At 41.3% G+C, this 7,500-nt stretch overlaps 1 protein-coding gene across 1 annotated transcript in view; it reads left to right on the forward strand.

Moving 5' to 3' along the window:
• Positions 1-7,500, forward strand: part of LOC137045570 (uncharacterized) — a 222,882-nt gene that overhangs the window by 84,803 nt on the left and 130,579 nt on the right. The gene's annotated exons all lie outside the window — the stretch shown is intronic.

Raw genomic sequence — 7,500 nt, forward strand, 5'->3', positions numbered from 1 at the left:
CACACACACACACACACACACACACACACACACACACACACACACACACACACACACACACACACACACACACACACACACTTACATTTGTTTTGCTCGGGTAACTGTTTGTTGTCTGCTCGACTTGTCAATTTTCAGATAATGTGAGTTGAGACAGACGGAGAGAGACACAGATCTCGGATGGAGAGTCTCGTCATATGAACGTTATTGTTGTGTGTGTGTGTGTGTGTGTGTGTGTGTGTGTGTTTAGTGTCAGTGAATCCCAACTTCTGTTTGTTAATGAGCGTTTCCTCTCATTTTGTATGTGATATGTGTGAACTGTGAGAGTGTGTGTGTGAACTGTGAGAGTGTGTGTGAGAGTGTGTGTGTGAGTGTGTGTGTGAGTGTGTGTGAGAGTGTGTGTGAACTGTGAGTGTGTGTGAACTGTGAGTGTGTGTGTGAGTGTGTGTGAACTGTGAGAGTGTGTGTGAGAGTGTGTGTGAACTGTGGGTGTGTGTGTGAGTGTGTGTGTGTGTGAACTGTGAGAGTGTGTGTGAGAGTGTGTGTGAACTGTGGGAGTGTGTGTGAGAGTGTGAGAGTGTGTGTGAACTGTGAGAGAGTGTGAGAGTGTGTTAACTGTGAGAAAGTGTGAGAGTGTGTGTGAACTGTGAGAGTGTGTGTGAGAGTGTGTGTGAACTGTGAGAGTGTGTGTGAGAGAGTGTGAGAGTGTGTGTGAACTGTGAGAGTGTGTGTGAACTGTGAGAGTGTGTGTGAACTGTGAGAGTGTGTGTGAGAGAGTGTGAGAGTGTGTGTGAACTGTGAGAGTGTGTGTGAGAGAGTGTGAGAGTGTGTGTGAACTGTGAGAGAGTGTGTGTGAACTGTGAGAGTGTGTGTGAACTGTGAGAGTGTGTGTGAACTGTGATTGTGAGTGTATGTGAACTGTGAGTGTGTGTGAGAGTGTGTGAACTGTGAGAGTGTGTGTGAGAGAACTGTGAGAGTGTGTGTGTGTAAACTGTGAGAGTGTGTGTATGTGAACTGTGAGTGTGTGTGTGAGAACTGTGAGAGTGTGTGTGAGCCTGTTTATGTGGTTTATGAGGACACAAATTTGTATAACTACATGGGTATTACACTGGTATTACACTATAAATGTGGTTTATGAGGACATATCAAATATCCTCATAATTCAAATGGCCTTAAAAACATACTAAATGATGATTTTTTGAGAAAGTAAAAATGCAGAATGTTTCCTGTGATGGGTAGGTTTAGGAGCTGTGTGTGTGTGTGTGTGTGATGGGTAGGTTATGGGGCAGTGTGTGTGTGTGTGCGAGTGTGATGGGTAGGTTTAGGAGCTGTGTGTGTGTGTGTGTGTGTGAGTGATGGGTAGGTTTAGGGGCAGTGTGTGTGTGTGTGATGGGTAGGTTATGGGGCAGTGTGTGTGTGTGTGCGAGTGTGATGGGTAGGTTTAGGGGCTGTGTGTGTGTGTGTGTGTGTGTGTGTGTGTGTGCGTGCGTGCTTGTGATGGGTAGGTTCAGGGGCTGTGTGTGTGTGTATGTGTGTGTGTGTGTGATGGGTAGGTTTAGGGGCAGTGTGTGTGTGTATGTGTGTGTGTGTGTGATGGGTAGGTTTAGGGGCAGTGTAAGGGGATAGAAAATACGGTTTGTACAGTATAAAAACCATTACGCCTATGGAGAGTCCCTGTAAACCACATAGACCAACGTGTGTGTGTGTGTGTGTGTGTGTGTGTGTGTGTGTGTGTGTGTGTGTGTGTGTGTGTGTGTGTGTGTGTGTGTGTGTGTGTGTGTGTGAGTGTGTGTGAACTGTGAGAGTGTGTGTGTGTGAACTGTGAGTGTGTGTGTGTGTGTGTGTGTGTGTGTGTGTGTGAGTGAACTGTGAGAGTGTGTGTGTGTGTGTGTGTGAACTGTGAGTGTGTGTGTGTGTGTGTGTGAGTGAGTGAACTGTGAGAGTGTGTGTGTGTGTGTGTGTGTGAACTGTGTGAGTGTGTGTGTGTGTGTGTGTGTGTGTGTGTGTGTGTGTGTGTGTGTGTGTGAGTGACAGCTGAGGCTCTGATCGCCGGTGTTTTATCGCTCTTGTAAAGTATACGGAGGTAAAATGTCAATTAGAGGAAGCCTCTGCGTTCACTAGTTCCACAACATTAATATTTATCATGTCGCTCTGCCCCGGGGCCCAAAGGCTCATGGGTAATGATGTGCACTAATGTCCGCCCCTTATTACCACAGCGTGTGTGTGTGTGATATAAAGTGTTCCTGTCACGATGTGTTAAAGCCGACACGCTGTTCTTCTGCTAAACATGACGACCCACAGCTTTAATCAGGACCGCGACAGCCAGGCATGGACATCCACTTATCAATATACTGTATAATATTTTAAATATCATATGACCAGCGCTGTATCTAGTACCAATATCTAAACATTCTTAAATCAAGATGCATTTAATTGAGATGCACAATTTTAATAATAATAATATGAGATGAGTTTATGCTTAAAACAGAAAGCATCAGTGTTTGTATTGTCTCTGTGATTGCCCGTCTCTGTCCCGCTTATATCCCTGTCCTCACGAGAAATATCAGCTGGACAGAGAAACATGCAGACATACATACATTCAAACATACATACATACAAACATACATACATACATGCAAACATACATACATACATACATACATACATACATACATGCAAACATACATACATACATACATACATACATACATACATACATACATACATACATACAAACATACATACATGCAAACGTGCATACATACATGCAAACATACATGCATGTAAACATACATACATGCAAACATACATACATACAAACATACTTACATGCAAACATACATGCATGTAAACATACATACATACAAACATACTTACATGCAAAAATACATACATGCAAAAATACATACATGCAAACATACATACATGCAAACATACTTACATGCAAACTTTCATACATGCAAACATACTTACATGCAAACATACATACATGCAAACATAAATACATGCAAACATACATACAGACAAACATACTTACATGCAAACTTTCATACATGCAAACATACATACAAACATGCTTACATGCAAACATACATACATGCAAACATACATACATGCAAACATGCTTACATGCAAACATACATACATGCAAACATACATACATGCAAACATACATACATACAAACTTTCATACATGCAAACATTCATACATGCAAACATACATATGTGCAAACATACATACGTACAAACATACATACATACATACATGCAAACATACATACATACATACATACATACATACATACATGCAAACATACATACATACATACATACATACATACATACATACATACATACAAACAAACATACATACATGCAAACGTGCATACATACATGCAAACATACATGCATGTAAACATACATACATGCAAACATACATACATACAAACATACTTACATGCAAACATACATGCATGTAAACATACATACATGCAAACATACATACATACAAACATACTTACATGCAAAAATACATACATGCAAAAATACATACATGCAAACATACATACATGCAAACATACATACAGACAAACATACTTACATGCAAACTTTCATACATGCAAACATACATACAAACATGCTTACATGCAAACATACATACATGCAAACATACATACATGCAAACATGCTTACATGCAAACATACATACATGCAAACATACATACATACAAACATACTTAAATGCAAACTTTCATACATGCAAACATGCAAACATACATACAAACATACTTACATGCAAACATTCATACATGCAAACATTCATACATGCAAACATACATACATGCAAACATACATACATACATGCAAACATACAAACATACATGCAAACATACATGCATGCAAACATACATACATAAATACATACATACATGCAAACATACTTACATGCAAACATACTTACATGCATACATGCAAACATACATGCAAACATACATACATGCAAACAAACTTACATGCACACACACACACACACACACACACACACACACATACATACACACACACACACACACACACACACACACACACACACACACACACACACACACACACACACACACACACACACATACACACACACACACACACACATACACATACATACACACATACACACACATATACACACATACATACATACAGTCTTGTTCAAAATAATAGCAGTACAATGTGACTAACCAGAATAATCAAGGTTTTTCGTATATTTTTTTATTGCTACGTGGCAAACAAGTTACCAGTAGGTTCAGTAGATTCTCAGAAAACAAATGAGACCCAGCATTCATGATATGCACGCTCTTAAGGCTGTGCAATTGGGCAATTAGTTGAATTAGTTGAAAGGGGTGTGTTCAAAAAAATAGCAGTGTGGCATTCAATCACTGAGGTCATCAATTTTGTGAAGAAACAGGTGTGAATCAGGTGGCCCCTATTTAAGGATGAAGCCAACACTTGTTGAACATGCATTTGAAAGCTGAGGAAAATGGGTCGTTCAAGACATTGCTCAGAAGAACAGCGTACTTTGATTAAAAAGTTGATTAGAGAGGGGAAAACCTATAAAGAGGTGCAAAAAATGATAGGCTGTTCAGCTAAAATGATCTCCAATGCCTTAAAATGGAGAGCAAAACCAGAGAGACGTGGAAGAAAACGGAAGACAACCATCAAAATGGATAGAAGAATAACCAGAATGGCAAAGGCTCAGCCAATGATCACCTCCAGGATGATCAAAGACAGTCTGGAGTTACCTGTAAGTACTGTGACAGTTAGAAGACGTCTGTGTGAAGCTAATCTATTTTCAAGAATCCCCCGCAAAGTCCCTCTGTTAAAAAAAAGGCATGTGCAGAAGAGGTTACAATTTGCCAAAGAACACATCAACTGGCCTAAAGAGAAATGGAGGAACATTTTGTGGACTGATGAGAGTAAAATTGTTCTTTTTGGGTCCAAGGGCCACAGGCAGTTTGTGAGACGACCCCCAAACTCTGAATTCAAGCCACAGTACACAGTGAAGACAGTGAAGCATGGAGGTGCAAGCATCATGATATGGGCATGTTTCTCCTACTATGGTGTTGGGCCTATTTATCGCATACCAGGGATCATGGATCAGTTTGCATATGTTAAAATACTTGAAGAGGTCATGTTGCCCTATGCTGAAGAGGACATGCCCTTGAAACGGTTGTTTCAACAAGACAATGACCCAAAACACACTAGTAAACGGGCAAAGTCTTGGTTCCAAACCAACAAAATTAATGTTATGGAGTGGCCAGCCCAATCTCCAGACCTTAATCCAATTGAGAACTTGTGGGGTGATATCAAAAATGCTGTTTCTGAAGCAAAACCAAGAAATGTGAATGAATTGTGGAATGTTGTTAAAGAATCATGGAGTGGAATAACAGCTGAGAGGTGCCACAAGTTGGTTGACTCCATGCCACACAGATGTCAAGCAGTTTTAAAAAACTGTGGTCATACAACTAAATATTAGTTTAGTGATTCACAGGATTGCTAAATCCCAGAAAAAAAAAAAAATGTTTGTACAAAATAGTTTTGAGTTTGTACAGTCAAAGGTAGACACTGCTATTTTTTTGAACACACCCCTTTCAACTAATTGCCCAATTGCACAGCCTTAAGAGCGTGCATATCATGAATGCTGGGTCTAGTTTGTTTTCTGACAATCTACTGAACCTACTGGTAACTTGTTTGCCACGTAGCAATAAAAAATATACTAAAAACCTTGATTATTCTGGTTAGTCACATTGTACTGCTATTATTTTGAACAAGACTGTACACACACACACACATGCATACACACACACATACACATACATACACATACACATACATACACGCACACATACACACACACACACATACACACACATATACACACATACATACACACATACACACACACACACACACACACACACACACACATGCATACACACATGCATACACACACACATACACATACATACACATACACATACATACACATACCTACATACACATACATACACACACACATACACACACACACACACACACACATACACATACCTACATACACACTTACACATACATACACACAAATAGATACACACATACACACACACACACTTACATACACACATACATACAAGCATACACACACACATACATGCAAACACACACACACGATATGGCGCTCTTTAAATAATTGTGTTGTACGGCTGATCTTTATCAGAAGCTGTAAGGGTGTGTGTGTTTAGGTCAGAGGTCGTCTCATAACCAGCTTAAAATATTGCAAACGCAAACCTCGGTCTGTTGTTTTCAGTGCAGAGCCGGCCGAGGCGTTTCAATGGGGCGGACGTTAGTGGAGTAATAATTCTCACACACCATCAGTCAAGCTCTCCCACACACACACACACACACACACACACACACACACACACACACACACACACACACACACACACACACTCAGACGTCTGCTGAGCGACAATCGATGAATCTGCCATCAGACGTGAATTATGAGGGCGAGGCGATGGAGAAATTTGGAGCGAAATATATACGCGGCTAATGGATTATATAGAAACAGATGCATCTGATATGAGCGGCCTGTGACACGCGTGATCCTACACACACACACACACACACACACACACACACACACACACACACACACACACACACACACACACACATGTAAGTGCTTGTAAACTGATGCAGTGGTGTGTGTGGTCAGATTGGTTTAGCAGGGGTGAGTAAATCACATGGTTGTGTGTGTGTGTGTGCCCTCGGCCCCGTGTGAGTGTGTGTAAGGGCCACAGTGAAGGTGAGGCTGTCATATCGATCTTTTTAGTGCTAAAATATGAGCCACTTTACTCTGCTCCCCAGCGCAGTGATGTGAAAAATAATAACTTGGCCCCAAATTAAAAATATTGATCGCTTAGGAGGTGTTGAGAGCAAATAAACATCCACTGAAGGATTTCTCGCCCGCCCAGCCTCTCTCTCTCACACACACACACACACACACACACGCACGCACACACACACTCTCTCTTGGTCAGAGATGCATTGCTGTAAACATGGGGGTGTGTGTTCCTCTCTCTCTCTCTCTCTCTCTCACACACACACACACACACACTCGGGTCAGAGATGCATTGCTGTAAACATGGGGGTGTGTGTTCCTCTCTCTCTCTCTCTCTCTCTCACACACACACACACACACACTCGGGTCAGAGATGCATTGCTGTAAACATGGGGGTGTGTGTTCCTCTCTCTCTCTCTCACACACACACACACACACACACACACTCGGGTCAGAGATGCATTGCTGTAAACATGGGGGTGTGTGTTCCTCTCTCTCTCTCTCACACACACACACACACACTCGGGTCAGAGATGCATTGCTGTAAACATGGGGGGGTGTGTTCCTCTCTCTCTCTCTCACACACACACACACACACT

This window comes from Pseudorasbora parva, chromosome 17 (assembly GCF_024679245.1).
Source record: "Pseudorasbora parva isolate DD20220531a chromosome 17, ASM2467924v1, whole genome shotgun sequence".
Lineage (NCBI taxonomy): Eukaryota > Metazoa > Chordata > Actinopteri > Cypriniformes > Gobionidae > Pseudorasbora > Pseudorasbora parva.